Source organism: Triturus cristatus, chromosome 7 (assembly GCF_964204655.1).
Source record: "Triturus cristatus chromosome 7, aTriCri1.1, whole genome shotgun sequence".
Taxonomy (NCBI): Eukaryota; Metazoa; Chordata; class Amphibia; order Caudata; family Salamandridae; genus Triturus; species Triturus cristatus.
This window is the reverse complement of record NC_140590.1, coordinates 263,516,673-263,535,308: the sequence shown is the minus strand read 5'-3', so window position 1 is coordinate 263,535,308 and position 18,636 is coordinate 263,516,673. Positions and strand designations below refer to the sequence as shown.

Genomic DNA, 18,636 nt, shown 5'->3' with positions numbered 1-18,636 from the left:
TACTCCTCTATTCGCCTCTGAGCGCTTGGGAAGCCTCTGGACAACGAAAGGCTTTGAGCACTGGGATACGATCGGCATTAGCAGAGTGGGGGACCTATGGGTTAAAGGCGCGGTTAAATCCTTCGCGGCGCTTCAGAGCGAGTACGAGCTTAGTGAAAGGGAGTTCTGCCGCTATGCCCAGGTTCGGCACGCCCTACTCTCGGTCTTTGGGGAGGGGACCACGGTCCCTGTTTCTTCGCCTCTCGAGGACCGTATACTCGACGGACACGTCCCCGACAGTACTATCTCCCTGATTTATAAAAAACTAATAAATAATCGGGCTGATCTCTTGGTGCGTCTTCGGGAGGCATGGACGGGAGATGGGGTGGAGTTGGACGACGAGGACTGGCAGTCTGCGCTGTCATCCCCTAAGGAGGTTGCCATCCCGGCCCGTCTCCGTCTGGTCCAGCTTAAGATTCTCCATCGTGTCTATGTGACGGGTCCCCGTTTGGTCTCGATGGGGTTTTCTGACGACGGGCTCTGTAAGCGTTGCTGCGGGCTCAGTGCCACCTTTCTCCACATCCTCTGGGAGTGCCGCGAGGTGGCGGAATATTGGCGCCAGGTGCATGATGTTATGAAACGAGTCACTGGGGTCGCTCTGCTGCCGGAGGTGCGCCGATGTGTTCTGAATGTGTGGGAGCCCAATGACTATAATGCGGCCCAGGCTCGGTGGGCGGCCCTTGGGAACATGATCGCAAAGAGAGATATTGCGCAGCTTTGGGGTTCCCAACGGCCTCCCACCGTGTCCGTATGGAAGGAGAACATGGACTGGTGCATGTTCAGGGAGAAGACGGTGTATGTGGCTCGTGGTAAACCGGGGGCGTGGGGTAGAATCTGGGGTCAGTGGAATGTGTATCGAGGGACTATCTGTTCTCCCCCCCTGGTGGATACGTCTGAGGTTGCCTTGTCCCCCTGATCCTTGAGGGTTCCTTGCTTACTCTGTTCATCTGAGTATAGATTTGGTTTTCCCGTGGCCCCCCCCTCCCTCTCAGACCCCCCTTTTATTGACCACCCTAGGGTGGTCCTATGTGGAGTTCCTCTGCTATGGTTAGACGCCCTTTCAATGTTTTTCGCCTTGCTTTTTGTTTTTCTTTACTTTGGTTGATAGTTATGTAAAAAGGGTGTATCCTGACTTCCTTTATGTGCAGCTTGATCTCCTGTCATTTAGCGGAGCCCCTGCGGGCCAGTCATTGTTTTTGAACTGCTTGATCATTTCTGCATACTAGCGGTCGGCCCAGGAGGTTGTAGGCCCGTGCTTGTACCCTTTTTCTCTGCACAATAAAATTTTATAAGATTTAAAAAAAAAAAAAAAAAAAAAACTATGTGATTAACCTTTACATGTCTGTGTTTACTGTAATGTCTTTTGTATGTATTCTTCCATATCTCATTAACATGCCCCTAGAAAAATATGACCATCCTCGTATATAAATCTTTAAACCGCCACATCGTCAGACTCTGAGTGACAACCTGCATCGCAAGTCTGTCAACTCTGACCACTCACACGTTCCACCCACGTCAGCACGTGCTGACGCAGTGCTTTTTAACGTCCTCGAGTCGGCCGCTCCTTCAGTATCCAGCCGGCTAGGCGGAACTCGGACGGCGACTGAGCGGCTTTTTCCAAGGTAATCTTCACTCCTTGAGGGTGCTTATTTTAATTTGTCCTTTAACTAACTGCTAGAATTACCAGGCTGACTTGAGTATTCCACCTCTCGTTTCAGCTTCTAAATAACAGTATTCACTGATAGTATACACCTTCAATCTCAAATTGGATTAACACCGATGTGGCAGTTTTCACGCACCGAATTAACACCTACATAGCGGCCTTCAGGTACTTTGTACAGCTCAAGATAGACGAGCTTCTTTATTCTGTTAAGCGGACACTTGCCCTAAGTAAGGGATGCTTATCCTTCCCCTTTTTACTCTTATTTCAGTTCATGCGCAATTACTTGAAATTGCACAGACGGTCCCACCCAGAGTGTGGACACATGCATCGCCAGTCATACAGCCATCACAGCCCGCGCATCTCGGCGGGTAAGCTTTATTGTATACATAGGCACCAATTCAATTGTATTTTATTCCTTAGTGCAACAGCCTGACCCCCTCCCTAATTTGCCCATAGGTTGTGACAAGGCCATTTAACCACCCAGGTTGCCCCACCCTTCTACCCGCCCCAGTCCTGAAGAAGACCCGCAAGGCCGAGGTTCAAACCACCCTTACGGCCAAAAGTCGGGTCGAAACATCGACGCCCCTGAATGGGCCTGGACCCCATATACACCCCCACAGTGCCACACAAGAATACAGTTCTGTGTAAATTGAAATCGTTATAAACTGAGTTTCTTTACTATAAATGCGGCCAGGCCTAATAGGATGCTGATTTACAACCAGTCCCAAATATGAATGTATAAACTCTTTTTCTATATCACTATCTTGAATTCTTTTCAGCACCTTTACACTTGAGCACCCTTCTTTCATGCACGTTCCCTCTGGAGCAACCTCATCTGGTAAAAAATCTGCATCGTCAAAAAATGTTTGACCTTCGTTCACCAATTAATATGAAAATAAAATGTATGGTGAATGTTATCATGGTTTGTTGCACTTTTTTGTATATTCATGAATAACGTATTAAGTACTGTGAGCCCATATTTTGTCTCCATTACAGCTCATGAAATCCTTAATATCCGTAACAGGACCTATTTTAAGTAGGCGGTAAACTGCAATTGCTTTGCAACTGCATTCCAGTGGCAAAACAATCTTACATCCCCCTGCGACTCGCTATTAGGAGGGGACTCCCTTAGCATGCTTATTCCTAATAGCGACTCACAAACCCTATTTTGTAAGTCCGTAATATGTTACTGACTCGCAAAATAGGGTTGGTACATGGCAAAAATCATTTTAGTGGTCGCAAACGGGCCGAATCTCCATTTGCGACCGTTAAAAACGGTTGTACATGAACGGTTGTACATGTGGCCCCAAGTGCAGTAGGATTGCCGTGTGGCAGCCTGTGAGTTCAGTTTAGTAGCCTGAGCAATCTAATACAACACCTGGAGGAGTGCAGTATTGCCCAGACTGCCGACTGGCAACCAGATGGTATGTAATAATGTAGTCATGCGAGCTTTGGCTGGCAGGGAGTGTAGTTTGGCAACCAGGAGGTGCAGTCATGCAACTAAGAGCGCAAACTGGTAGTTGAAGAGAGCGGTATCACAGCCAGAAATGTAGTTTGACAGACAGCGACAGTCGTCTAGGAGATGAGTAGTGCAGTATAACATCAAAAGGAGTGCAGTATAGCCCGCTGGAGTGCAGTCCTGCAACAGGGTGTGTAATAGACAGTGAAGTAGCAAGTGCATCAGAAGACCCAATGCAAGCAAGGGGAATAGGCCCCATCCCTGGGTTGGTAGTAAAAAAAAAAAATTCCAAAATGGTGTGCCCCACCGTTGGATCACGGTAGCACTGCACCTGCTGCACTGTTAATAACAACGCCCCTGGCAGCCTGCCATTCGAGGTTGTGCAGGGCAGCAGCAGAGGAATGCAGTACGGTGTCTAGGAAGTGCAGTGCAGTGCTGCGGGGTGCAGTGTGACAGCTTGTGAGCACAGCACCAGTATGGCAACCAGAAGTAAAGCAGGGCATTAGGCCAGGGGAACCGGGGTGTAATATTCCATCAGGGGAGAGGATGTGGTCCATCGGCTAGACTGCCGACTTTGGTGCTGGAAACCAGGGTTCGAGCATCGGTGTCGCGTTCACATCCTGTGATTCTGGGCAAATCACTTAGGGGCATATCATCAAGCCCCGGAGATAAAATTATCGCTGCTTTAGCGTCCGTTTTCAGACGGAAAGCGGCGATAATTTTATCGCCTAATCAGCAAGGTCACGTTATCGCGTGAATCCGTGCATTATCGCCCTTTCCCCGAACGCCCATTTTTGCATCTCTAATGAGATGCAAAGTGGGCGTTCCTGCCCTGACATAACTGGAGAAATGTTGCTCAGCGACATTTCTCCAATTATCAATGGGCACGCTAACCTGCAGAGCGACATGCAAAGTAGCGATAACCTCTGTTATCGCTTCTTTCCTTACGCCTGCTTCAAGACTGACTTAGCCATGATATCCTATGTAAGGTGGATGTCATGGCTAAGTATGCCTTGCCCTATCAGCAAGCTTTCGCCAAACCTTGTGCGATTATCGCTGTATTTCCAGCGATAATCGCACAATTGCCAGCTTGCGCTCTGAATTTTATCGCTTTGGAGATAAGCGTTGCTGATAGCACGCTATCTCAGCGATAAAATTCAGAGTTGGCCGGCGATAATTATCCTTGTGCTAAGAGCGCTGAGCGATAATTATCGCATGGCCTTGATGATATGCCCCTTATTCTCCCCGTGCCTGACTGTGTAATGTAAATACGGTGCTCATGTAAAGTGCTCCAATACCTCTGGGTCGAGTTCGCGCTATATAAGTATGCAACAAAAAAAAATCAGGGACCGCAGAAGGGGTACAGGATGGCAACCGCGGGAACCGGAGGAAGCTATGGGGTGGCGAGGGAGAGCAACACGGGAGAGTTTAGGTGTAAACGCGAATGTCCCCGGAAGAGCATTGGGGGCAGTCTACGGAGCCGCGCCGCAGAGTGCCGGCAGAGAGTATCATATGTGGGAAATTAGTGTCGTAGGAATTGCCGCTGACCGCGGCCCCCGCAGGGGGCCACTCGGCGGTCGGCGCCTTAGTGGCCCCGGGGCCCCGGTCACCCCTCCCCACTCCCTCCTTCGGGGGGGGCGGGGGCAGGGATCCTGATTGTGCCCCCCTCCGTGTCGGGGGCCGGAAGTGACGCGAAAGGCGCGTCACTTCCGGGCCCAGGTGTGAGGGGAAGGCTATTTAGCCTTCCCCCACCCTCACTGGCGACCTCTTTGTCGCCCACCTGGTGGGCAGGGGCAAGAGTCGCCCCTTGCCCATGGTCACGCGCTGGCAGTGAGGTGCACTCCTGTGCCCCAGGTTAACTATCTGAGGGGACTGTACAAATGTTAAGTAACCCTTCTCGTCATAATAGTCAAAGCGGGCAGGCCCAGGATTGTGAATAGGTGTAACCTTCCCGCTGGGGGGCGAATAGTTATCGCACATCTTCACAGGCCCCTCTATTTCAACAGACCCCATCCGATTGGGATAGCGTCTAGGGATTGGGGACATAGATGGGGCCATCTACAATCCAGGAGCTATAGCTCACTGGTATGTCTTGGGCCTGTGGTTATAAGGGATCTCACAGGGTTTGAGTCCCGCCCAAAGGGGTTTGGGCTTTATTCGCCATGAGATGATCCGGGGGAATGTAAAGGGGTACTTCGACTTGGATGGAGTACACCTCTCCCAAAGAGGCATGGATCTGTTTTATTGGATTTAAGCGAAGCATTGGTGAATAGAGGGTGCAGGTAAAGAGCTAGGTTGGTGGGGGGCCCTGGCTGCGACGGTTAGCCGCCTCCAGGGCTGTGGCGGAGTTACAGGGCGATCTGGAAGCAGGCCGGTACAAAGGGTACCTCTGCGCGGCACCACGTGGTGCCTGAGCCAAAACGAGGAGCCTCCAGAGAGGTCCCGGAAGCCGGTCGGCGCCCCGCTAGGCCTGTGGGCGGTTGTGGGCCTGAACAACCGGGGGCTTGCTATGCGACGCTCCGCCCCGAGAGGGGGGGTGTGAGTAGAATCTCAACGGCACGTGATCGAAAAAAGAATCACTTGGGGGGCAGCACTTGCGGGTCGTTCCCGTGCTGCCCGGCTCATCAGGCGGGGCAGGTGAAGTAGATGGCCGCCTGCCCTTGGATCGCCCGTAAGATAACCCACCTATTACATATCCTGGAATTATGTAATAAATCCTGCAGCATTTGTTACCCAGTTACAACTGTTTCTTGTGTCTTCTTTGGGTAACCTAATTTGGGGGAGGGGGGAAAGCGGGGTGCCCCTGGGGGTACTATGCCGCTGACCGCGGCCCCCGCAGGGGGCCACTCGGCGGTCGGCGCCTTAGTGGCCCCGGGGCCCCGGTCACCCCTCCCCACTCCCTCCTTCGGGGGGGGCGGGGGCAGGGATCCTGATTGTGCCCCCCTCCGTGTCGGGGGCCGGAAGTGACGCGAAAGGCGCGTCACTTCCGGGCCCAGGTGTGAGGGGAAGGCTATTTAGCCTTCCCCCACCCTCACTGGCGACCTCTTTGTCGCCCACCTCGCCTTTTTACCCTCCCTACCGCTTACCCGGCGTGGTGTGGTGGGGTGGGGTTTTTGGCTGAACGTTTTAATGTTTTTCTTTTCGTTGCAGGCGGAGTTACAGGGCGATCTGGAAGCAGGCCGGTACAAAGGGTACCTCTGCGCGGCACCACGTGGTGCCTGAGCCAAAACGAGGAGCCTCCAGAGAGGTCCCGGAAGCCGGTCGGCGCCCCGCTAGGCCTGTGGGCGGTTGTGGGCCTGAACAACCGGGGGCTTGCTATGCGACGCTCCGCCCCGAGAGGGGGGGTGTGAGTAGAATCTCAACGGCACGTGATCGAAAAAAGAATCACTTGGGGGGCAGCACTTGCGGGTCGTTCCCGTGCTGCCCGGCTCATCAGGCGGGGCAGGTGAAGTAGATGGCCGCCTGCCCTTGGATCGCCCGTAAGATAACCCACCTATTACATATCCTGGAATTATGTAATAAATCCTGCAGCATTTGTTACCCAGTTACAACTGTTTCTTGTGTCTTCTTTGGGTAACCTAATTTGGGGGAGGGGGGAAAGCGGGGTGCCCCTGGGGGTACTATGCGGATTCCGGCGGTGCACTATGGGAGATCGGAAATAGGAGCGGGGGAGAGTAGGGGTGGTATGAAGGCCAGGGAGTACAAGTACAGTATGGCGGTATGGTGTTGGGGTGAGCGTAGTGTGGTGGCCGGGTTGCTGTTTGGCAGCTGGGAGAGTGCAGTGGGGAGTAGTAAAGCAGAACCCGGAGATTGCAGAGTGACAGTGAGTGCAGCTGGGAGCACTATGACGCGCACACAGTGGTGCCAGGGGTGGAAGATAGCGATGGCAGGGTAGGAAGGGGAGTAACGGAACCCTTCGAGGGCCCCCCAATCCTTCGAGGCCCCCCCGTACTCAGCCGATAAATATCTCTAAAATAGGAAACTCGGAGACCCCTCGTCATATTCTGCGGGGTGGGGGCTGTCTTTTTGCGTTACGCCACTAGGGGTGAGCAGCCGGGGTGTTGCGACACCGTCAGTGGCCGCACAGGGTCCTTCCTGTTCGAGATTGGTACTCGCCTAGTCTGCCTAATTAGCATATTCTGTAGCCCCGTGTATTTCCCTCGGTGACCCTTAGGCTAGGTCCCTGCTCCGCCCCCTTCCTCACTCTCGAGCCCTCAAAGTTTATACGGTAATGACTTACATCACTGAGCCCCCCCTTCTGATCACCGCAACTCCCGAGGGATCGTCACACTCCAGCACTCAAATCATGACATTCCACCCGGGCATTCCACATTCCAGAACAGGACGAACGCGTGGGTACAGTGGAAGCGAGACGGCCGCTCAGCCCCTCCCCCTTTCCACACACACATTACACAAAATCCTTTTATATTCATTTCTTTACTTCTTCAGTTGTACTGACGTTTGGGGGGGGGGGGGGGGGGTTGTTTCTCAGTGCTACTCCTGAAATTCAGCACCATGTGTACAACAAGCATTGGCAAAATCAATAGGTCGCGCCTGTGTGAGAGCCGTTGTCTTGGTCAATGTCTTTTAGCTATGTTGTACAGTAGTGTGGCTGCTGTTCAGCATGGCTAAAAGTTAGTGGCGTGGTGTGGAGGAGAGTGCCTTAGATGCCGTGGAGTGGCATACAGTAGTATATGGTGGAGTGGCGTAGAGTAGAGCGGTGTACAGTGGAGTGGTGCAGAGTGGAGTGGAGTGGCATAGAGTAGAGTGGTGAAGAAGAGAGTGGCATGGAGAAGCTCTGAGTGGCATATAGAGGGGTGGCATAGAGGAGACTGGAGCAGTGTAGAGTGGCATCAAGGAAAGTGGAGCACAGTGGCATAGAGAAGAGTAGCATAAAGTGGCGGTAGAGTAGTGTAGAGTAGAGGGCATAGATAGATGTAGAGTGTATGGAATAGCGTGGGGTGGCGTGAAGTGGAGTACAGTGGCATGGAGTACAGTGACGTAGAGTGGCATTTTTTGGAGTGACATAGAGTAGAGTGGCATAAAGTGGAGTGGAGTAGAGTGGTTTGGCATAGAGTGAAGTGGGGAAGAGTAGAATGAAGTGGGTTGGAGTGGAGTAGTGTGGTGTGATTTAGAGAGGCGTAGGTTGCTCTAGAGAGTGGCACTGAGTGGAGAGGTGTAGAGTGGAGTGGCATAAAGTAGAGTGGCGTACAATGGAGTAGAGTGGAGTGACAGAGTAGAGTGGGGTTCAGTTGAGTGGCATAGAGTGGAGTGGAGTAGAGTGGCGTGGATTTCCACAGAGTGGTGTAGAGTAGCGTGGCTTACATTGGAGTGGCTTAGAGTGGAATGGCGTAGAGCGGAGTGGCATAGTGTGGAGTGGCATAGTGTGGAGTGGTGTAGAGTGCTGTAGCGTGTAGTAGCATAGAGTGGTTTGGAGTGGTGTACAATAGCTTAGAGTGTCATAGTTTAGAGTAGCATGGAGTGGCGTAGTATAGAGTAGAGTGGCATATAGTAGAGAGGCATGGAATAGAGTGGCGTGGAGTAGAGTGGTATTGTGTGGAGTAGAGTGGTGTAAATGACAGTAAAGTACAATAGAGTAGTATGGAGTGGCGTAGAATAGAGTGGTATGAAGTGGAGGGGAGTAGAGTGGTGTGAAGTAGAGGGAAGTAGAGTGGTGTGAAGTAGAGTAACATAGAGTGTTGTAGAGTATAGTGGCATAGAGTAGGGTAGAGTGAAGTGGCATAGAGCAGTGTGAAGTAGAGTGGCATGGAGTGGCGTAGAGTGAAGTGGCGTAGTGTGGAGTGGCATAGAGTGGAATGAAGTAGAGTGGGGTGCCATGGATTGGCGAGGAGTAGAGTAGAGTAGAATGGAGTGGGTTGGAGTGGAGTGGCGTGGGGTAGAGTGGAGCAGAATGGCATAAGGTGCTGTAGCATGACATTGCGTGGAGTGGAGAGGTGTAGAGTACAGAGGTGTAGAGTAGAGTGGAGGGAGTGGCATAGGGTAGAGTGGCATACAGTGGCGTACAATGTAATTGAGTAGAGTGGGATTCAGTAGAGTGGTATGGCATAGAGTGGAGTGGAGTAGCAAAGAGTTGAGTGGCGTAGAGTAGAGTGGCATAGATTACCACAGAGTGGCATAGTGTGGAGTGGAGTAGAGTACAGTGGTGTGGAGTGGCATAGAATGGCATTGTGTGGAGTAGCGTGCAGTAGCGTGGTGTGGACTAGATTGGAGTAGAGTGGCGTGGAGTGCCATAGAGTGGCGTAGAGTGGCACCTTGTGGAGTGGCATAGAGTGACATTGTGTTGAGTGGTGAAGAATGGCGTGGCGTAGATTGGAATGACAGAATATAGTGGCACAGAGTAGAGTGGCATTGTGTGGAGTTGAGTGGTGTGGCGTAGAGTTGAGTGGTGTGGCAAGAGTGGAGTGGCATAGAGTAGTACAGTTGTTAGTGTAAGTAAAGCGTCAATAGAGATGGCAAATAGGGTGAAAGCAACATAAATAGTAAGTTGTACACCAAAAATAAGAGCCTTATTCATATATGTGGGCTAATCCTCCTTTGTGGAAAAAGCACAAGGCTTTTTGTTGTATAACCCTCGCCCACCAGGATTACCCCTCTGCGGCATGCTTCATCATTGGGTTCTTGTCGTTCCGCTGCGGAACGGGCGTGCTGTTACTTGTGTACCCAGGAGGTCTTTATGGTATACACAAAATCATGGGGGATAAGAGTTGGAGGTTTTTGGGTTTTTTTACAGTTAAAAATACCTGTCTGGTAGGAAAACCTGTGTTTTATTCCGTCCTCCAGGCAGTATGATTAAAAGGGAAAGAAGAGTAGAAATTATGCTTGGGTTTATTGATCCTACTTTCTGATCAGTCTAATCGTATGATCATTAAATCCAAGCATACTTTTACTGTTCTCCTTCTCCAATGATGAAGCACGCCACCAAGGGGTAACCCTGGTGGGTGAAGGTTCTACAACAAAAAGCCTTGTGCTTTTTCCACAAAGGAGGATTAGCCTTCATTACTGAGTAGGACTCTTATTTGTGGTGTACTTTCAAAGAAGGAATGTGACTCCTCTGTAAATACCTCCTGTCTCCCTCGGTTCGTATGTGTTAAAAGTAGGAAAGCACATAGGACGTCCAGGAATGATACAGAAATGCTCATAAAATATTTTTCAAAAAGTAGTGTGTTGCAAAAAGACTAGGAAGAACAGTACTTGGGCCATGCTCCAGGGAGTAACTAACACAAGAAAGGAAGGGAAGCCTACAGGAGCTAAGCAAACAAGTTTTGCAAATGAGAGTGACAACAAAAACAACGAATGGTAAGCTGGGGATGGGTTGTAAACCTACTGAATTGTAAACAATTCTTCTCACAGCACAGCACTTGCCCGTTTAGGTGGGACCTAAAAAAACAGTACATTATTTGTATTTCAAGTGAGACAAGTGTTGTGTTGTAGCTTGCAGATTCCTTAGAATGTCAGCTGGTGCGGTGTTCTGACATGGACGTCTGTGGTTCCTGGAGTTAGTTGAAATCCGTCTGGGAAGCGTTTGGAGCCTGCTTCCAATAACACTTGAAGAAACTGTCATCGGACTCTGGAGCCAAAGTAAACACAAAATTATGTAAATGCTATTGTCTATCCAGGAGTAGTCGTTGCAGTTTTCAGGCTGTTTTTGAAGTCCATGTTTAGAGCGATGTGTCGGCATGCACAAAATTAGACGACGCGTTGCCTTTTCCACAGGCTCTTCCAGATGGCCTGGTGCGGTTTAAAGTTTTTCTTCAGTTTTACTATGAAAGATGAGCTTTTATTTGCAGGATGTGCGCAGGTAGGTGGGTCACTATTGGAGAAAGATTCTCGATGCCTCCACTTCTAGCTAGTGGCATTCTAAGAGCTCGATGGCAGAGTGCATGTTCCCTGCTCTCTCCCTCTTCTCCTCTTTAGGAATTGCGCGGCCATTTAAAGCTGAAAACTTGCCAGTGCTTGTTATACAGGCGATAGCTACTGGAGCTGACCCTTACCTTGCAGCTGACTAAGGTGTGCGCATATTGTATTATATTTTATGCTTCCCCCTGTTCCAGCTTGGAGTAATTTGAATTTTAGTCCTGGGTTTAAGATTGAATCAAATGCTTTCCAGAAATTAATAATGTAAGCAAATATTTTTCTTTTTTTCTCTCTGCACATCTGGTGCTAAGAGTCTGTAATGTGAAGTAGTGGTCTGTGGTTATGTATTTCAGTAGGAAACCTATCTGGCTCATATATGATTTGTTACTGTTAGGAACTTCTGTGGTGTATTCGCTGCCTCATGCATACTCAGCAGCCTCCCTTCCTGCACTGATGGGGTGCATGGGCGTACCCTGTCTAAGGTGTCTCTCGGTCTCCAGGTTCAAGGAGAGTAAGACATTATACACCGAATAGAATTAATGGGACTGTGGCAGGAAGACTCGTAGGCAATCCTTAAAACCATGAGATAAGTTACTTTAAAAGTCAGGAAACAATAGAGCTCACGTCCAACCAAGTCCTGGTGTGACCCGCTAAGACCGTTCTTAAGGTAAACGGTCTACAACAAGAACTCGGTTGGATCATGGAATCAGATTAGAGTAAAAACAACAGCAAGACACAAGCGGCATGAGTGAAACCGCCATGAAGCTCAGGCACAATGGGAAACAAGCAAATGTCAAAAACACACAACACATTAGCACTGTACAGTGACAAATGTGGAAGGAAGATTAACCAAGGCGGGAGTAAAAGGATGCGCCACCTCACTCTACGACACTCCACTCTACGTTACTCCACTCTATGACATTCTACTCCACGCTACTTTACTTCACACCACTTCAATCTTTGCCACTCACCTCTCTAAAACACTTTACTCCACTCTACTCAACCACATTCTATGGCACTCCACGACACACTAATCCACAGAAGCTACTTTACTCCACTTGACGCCGCTCCATTCTACTCCATTACACTCCACTCTACGCCACTCCACACCACTCCACTGCACTCTATGACAATCCACTCTGTGCCACTCTACTCTACGCCACTCTAATCTACTCAATGACACAACACTCCACTTGGTGCCACTCCACTCTACAACCTTCTACTCACTCCATGCATAGCTTGTTTTATTCTATTTACTTAATTTGAATTGCACTGGCAACCCAAAGGTCCTGTAAAAACTCTTGAAAGGAAGCTGGTATATAAGCAAAGGCTGAGAGAACAAAGCCAATCTGTAAACTGGAATGAGTTAGTCATGACATCTTTCAGGAAGCGCATCAAAAGCCTGTCAGAAGGGAGTCTTCTCTGAGTTACTGTGTTCTTGAATCTGATAAAGTTGTTTTCAGCTTGGAAGGAATCAGGAAGCAAGTTACAGAGGGAGGATCCTGTTTATTATTTATTTTGAAAAATGTTATCAATAACCGAAACACCAAAACATTACAATCCGTCTTGTTCATGTAGTCATGTAATCGCAATATCAAGCATTAATAGAGTGGTCACAATTGAACTGGGCAACAAGCAGCATATCCGCTATCTTACCATATTATGTAGGTTAATGTGGTACAAGTACAAGGTCAATGCCTCATACTATATGTAATGGCTGGTCCACTGACATTTGTTCAATATCTCCAGCCGGACCCCTTTCCATCTCGTAATGTGGCGCTTGGCTATTATTATGAAACCAATGGTATGCGTACGGTGCTTGTGCTACCAGACAGTGAGTTTCAAAGTTTATGGCTGCAAACCACCCCAGCTCCTATGATACTTGCATAGTTTCCCAGCGTATTCTAGTGGTCTTACCTGCCCATGCTAGCATCACCATTAATGAATTTAGCCGTGCAAAGAAGCTATGATTTAGTGTCAGGCTCTGGAAAAGATAAAGTAATTGAGACAGGACTATCATTTTCATGATGCCAACTTTCCCAGCCATTGACATTGGCAGCCTGTTCCATTTGTGAACACTAGCAGCTATCTACTCCATGCACACCCCATAGTTGGCACGATTCTAAGTGTCTATATCCCAGTGGTATTGTTCACTTAAGTGTCTGACCGGGTCCACACTTCACTGTCTGGAGCGCTCCAATGTAACAGCACTGGTTCCCTCAGTCAAAGAGATCATAAAGCATTTGTCCCAATTTATAGTAAGACCAGACCATCCGCCGTACCTTATTATTTATCCGATAATGGGATTGAGTGTGTCCACAGGATTTCTGACTAGGAGCATGATTTCATCCACGCAGAGCAATACGAGTATTCTATGCCTACCTAGCTTGATACCTCCCTCTCCATGGAATCACCCTAGTAAGCTTCCTAGGGGATCCACCACCAAAGCAAAGAATATCAGCGGCAGTGGCCAACCGTGCTGTGTGCCTTGCTGAATGTTTTTTGGCTCAGACAACATCTGAAATAAATAAATCTCATTCACCCTCAGCCGGGGTATTAGTTGGTTGTATAGTATATAAACCCACCTCATTAAGTCGCGGCCCAGTCCCATTCTCTCCAACATAATGAAGAGGGATGTCCATGCAATAGAATCGAAAGCCTTGGCAGCATCTAAAAATACTGCAGCAGCCTTAATGTCCGGGTCTATTTGGTGCATGGTGGCAAATAGTGTCCGTAAGGTGTCATCAGTGGATCTGCCGGGGAGAGAGGGAGGATCCTTGAGCATGGAATGACCGGCCCTAAAGTGTTTCTGTGTTGCAGGGTGAATGACAGCAGTTGTGAGGAGCTGCTCTTCTTCACTCAGTAAGCCATGTTTTTGGCAGGCTGGCCTGTATATACCTTATTTGAGCAGCCTTCTCTGGAAGTCACTGTGAGGATCATCTCATTACTTTGAGACAGAAGCAACGATGGAATTGGTTGAAAGATAAGCAAGTCATAGAAAATGATTTTTTTTAGACATTCACTTGAGTGATCAGTAGTATATTGGCATCAGACATAACCCCTGCCCTACCAGACATTTTGAGGTTGTTTGTGAGGCACCCACACAAAAAAGATTGCGCATGGATTCCCTCGGCCAGGGAGCAGTGTGTCTGTCCTGGAGGAGACGAGACCAAGCCGATTCAAATTCCTCCAGGTTTGGAAGTTCCACCCGCATTCCTTGCACTGGGGACAGTTTCTGCAGTCATTGGAAACTTTTATATGAATTTGGATGTTGCACGCGGATGTGATATTACATGTCTTGTAGATGGATGCAAGAAATATCATGTAGATGTTGAAGAGAGAGATATACACAATAGAAAGGAGCTGATTTCACCTGCCAAAAGCTAAGAGGAAATGAAAACAAACACAATTGGCGGGCGTTTCCTCAGTGCACGAGTTAGTTTCAGCCTGAATCAGGAGGATCTTATTTTCAATCGCGTCAAAAGCTGCTGGGATATTGAGCAGGATCATGGCGCAAAATTGTTTTTGATCTCCTTGAGAATTTTTTTCATGGATATTGACAAGAGAGTTCTTCATTCCATGGAGCAACTGAAGCTGGACTGGAAATCACTCAGTAGGTTGTGTTGTTCTAGGTGGGTTGAAAGTTGTGAATATTGAGGTTCGCATAGACGAACAGAGACCAGACAGAACTACTTGGGCAGCGACTCTATGTTTAACAGTTGAGTAGTCATAGGGTATTCTAAAGGCGGTGGAACTTCTTGTTGAAAAAGCATTCATGGTGGTGAGCGGAGTGAGGCTTCACTCATAATCTGTATGGACTCGATCACTGCCAGTTTGGTGAGGTGCTGCTGTTGGGTTTAGATAAGTTCATATTGCATATTTCGGACTCCAACTACTGAGAAGTCAGTAAAAGTGCACATGATGTCACTGTGCGGGTAGTAGAATGACACGAAAGGGAGGAAGCAGAATCTTAGATCGGAGGGAGAGTATTTTGTCATAGAGGGGATCGTGAAGTTCTCATATAGTAACTGAGAATGTAGCTATTTAGTAAAGGGAAAAGCAAGAGGAAAGACACATCTGTTTTGTACGGGAGTGTTGTCCAATATTAGAAGTGTCCGCCAATGGCCTATTGAGTATAGGGTAGGAGAGTGTAGATACCTGGGGCCGTATTATGCATTTTCATTGTTTGTGCCGGGCGCACCTATTAAAAGGTGTGCCTGGTGCAAACAATGAAAGTGCGCCCTATTACAGTGAATGCTCTGCCCCCAGGGCAGCCGCAAACTCGCGCTGCCCCCAGGGTGGTGCATTTCTACGAAAACACAGAGCGACTGCTACCAGCCACTCTGTGTTTTCACAGTGCAGGCGGCACCCGCCTGCACTTTCACAGGAGATTAGAGATCTCCTTGCAGACGGGTGCAGTCAATGACTGCAACTGCCTGCAAGGGGATGTCTGGGGAGTCCATAGGACACCCTTTCCCCCTCCAGAGAGCAGCTCTCTGGGGGCACTTTCAAAATGCACCACTGCGAGTGTGACCCCTGAGAATTTCTTTGCTTTTACGCCTGCGTCGGTAATACGGCATGGGCGCAGAGGAAAGGAATTCCTTCATTTGCATAGGGCATGCCCCCATGCAAGCGAGGGAATGCCCCCTAAAGGTAGGGCTGGCGCTTTAAGTGTGCCAGAGCTATTGGTATTACTGAAGGGGATGTACAAGTGTCTGAGCCCCCTTCTGTGATGCAAAAGTTCCACTGAGGCGCGCAAAGCTTGCACAAACGCCTGTTGCTCCCCCAGGGCACTTACTGTAATACGACCCCTGTTAGTCAGTGATCAAATTAGGTAACAGTTTAGTTAGTAAATTCCTTTCCTTTGCACATGAATTTAGTTCAAACTAGAATGGATGCTCACTTTGGGTAAAGCCACACACCACAAAACAGACTGCCATATACTTCAACAGTTAACATATGGCCCGCACTACCACTGCTGTCGCCATCCACTTCTTCCTCTGACACCACCCTCTGTATACCTCACTCTAACCTTCTGGGGAACATGTTAAAGCAGAAAACATTGGGACACAGGTTGCACTATGGGAGTGCACTTTAGAAAGGTAGAGAGTGACTGAGCATAGCCTGACGTGTAGATCCGCAGCAGACAGGAAAGACACTCACACGAGGGTCTCAGAAACACTGCTGCAGGCCACATTCAAAGTGTGAGATGGCTGATCTTCCAGAACTGAACACTGTGTACATGTGACATTTCTCCTTATTTATATTTAAAAGTTTCAGGTACACATAGGAATCAAAAGATGTATCTAGCGCACCAGTAGGCATGCACTTCATGATAAGACACGCAACACGGGGTACAACCGTTGGATTCTGTCTACACCATGAATTCGGGATGATCCCAGGGAAATATTGCTTCTTGAGATAAAAAATAAATCTAATTCATGGATGCCTTTTTAAACATATTATTTCCTTTCTGTTCTGTGTATATAGTTTGTATTAACTCCATCTATCATATTTTACCTCTTCCTCTCTTCTCATTAATGCTTCTGTTTCTTTCCACACTTTGATGTCATTGTGTAATACTCTCCCTAAACAGGCAACGCAGCTGGATCGAAACACAAAGCCAAATGGTATGTAGTTAGTCCAAAGGTGTACACTGTCTAGACATAGTGTTACTGAAAATACAACTGCATGAGGACAGCCATTGGGATTTTTCTCTATGGAAACACACATAGCAGCAGGTGCGGCTGTTGTGTTGAGTTTTCTTTGGCACCTCAGGTCTCATCTCCTTTTGGTTAACAAACATGATTCTAAGGCCAATTTAAAATTCTGACTTACCAAATTAAAGGTCTGTGCAATTGAAAACTTAAATATGAGAACTGCTAACAGATTATGATGACAACACAAACATAGAACTGGTGAACGTGTGGGGCTGAACAAGGCTTTAAAGACGTTGCGGTGCCACATAAAGTAAGAATCAACAGATGATTCTGTTATGTCAATAAAGTGAGATTCAACAGATGATGAGGTTACGTCCATAAAGTGAGATTCAACAGATGATGAGGTTACTTCCATAAAGTGAGATTCAACAGATGATGAGGTTACTTCCATAAAGTGAGATTCAACAGATGATGAGGTTACTTCCATAAAGTGAGATTCAACAGATGATGAGGTTACTTCCATAAAGTAAGATTCAACAGATGATGAGGTTACTCCCATAAAGTGAGATTCAACAGATGATGAGGTTACTCCCATAAAGTGAGATTCAACAGATGATGAGGTTACTTCCATAAAGTAAGATTCAACAGATGATGAGGTTACTCCCATAAAGTGAGATTCAACAGATGATGAGGTTACTCCCATAAAGTAAGATTCAACAGATGATGAGGTTACTTCAATAAAGTAAGATTCGACAAATGATGAGGTTACTCCCATAAAGTAAGATTCAACAGATGATGAGGTTACTTCAATAAAGTAAGATTCGAAAGATGATTCGGTTACTTCCATAAAGTAAGATTCGACAAATGATGAGGTTACTTTCATAAAGTATGATTCGACAGATGAGGGTACTTCCATCAAGTAAGATTTGACAGATGATGCGGTTACTTCCATAAAGTATCATTCGACAGATCATCATCCATAGTCCTCCTTTCTCGTCCAAACCCTATAGCATACAAGCAGGAGTACCTCAAGGCTATAGTGGCCTGGTTGCTCTACTACGATGGACTCGAGGAGTAGAGCAGGTGTAGTAGGAAGTGTAAAGGAGTCGAACATAATATGGGCAAGGAAGGAAGATAACCGGCCCTGAGACTGCAACAGGAAACGTCAAACTCGTGGGGTTGGGTGCAACCCTGTTACTCGTCCGAAGACAATGGCAGAGAAAAACAATGGAGTCGATGGCTGTGCGCATTCATAACCAAAGGAGGAGCCACCAAGAAATTGTGACTCAAAACACTTCTTCTAATATGTTGCAAACATGTGAGCCAACACTAGATGGCAGGAGTATGCTAAGCATGTGTATCTACAGCCACACATGCTACAAATAATATGTTTATTTCTGCACCACACACTTGAATTTCTAAGCATGTAAATATTCTACATGTACATAGATGTGGGTGTTTATATAGTGGAATTTGTACCTTGTGCATAATATGACACAATTATGTTTTTATGTGTGTATATATGTATACATATTGCGATATATTTAAACGTGTTTGTAAGTCTCTATATAGTTATATATTTATTTTTAATTACTGGGCCTGGGGGTATAAAACAAATAATAATAATGTCCTTCCTACCTCTGCCCATACCCTACTCTCTGACTCATCCTAAACCTCTCCGACTACTACAAAGTCCCAAACACCCTTTCCAAACTCTTCCCCTCTTTACGCAAATCATCTTATTAACAGTTGCACATGTCCACCACTCCCAAAAAGTACTCACTTCTTCCATTTACTAATCCACTACAATCATTCCATCCCTTTCAAAACAATTACAGTGAATGCATGAGATCTCCATTAGTACTTACTAAACACTACAACTAATCCACAAAAAAGAAAAAGAAAGAAAACACTTTTTACTAATCTACAACCGTGTTAAC

The 18,636-nt window shown here is 47.6% G+C and overlaps 1 protein-coding gene across 1 annotated transcript in view; it reads right to left on the bottom strand.

Moving 5' to 3' along the window:
• Positions 1-7,497, bottom strand: part of LOC146809368 (galactoside alpha-(1,2)-fucosyltransferase 2-like) — a 49,657-nt gene extending 42,160 nt beyond the window's left edge. The window contains exon 1 of the mRNA XM_085616181.1: positions 7,402-7,497. The gene's annotated coding sequence lies outside the window, so the exon portion shown is untranslated. The remainder of the gene's footprint in view (positions 1-7,401) is intronic.
• Positions 7,498-18,636: the final 11,139 nt, after the last annotated feature.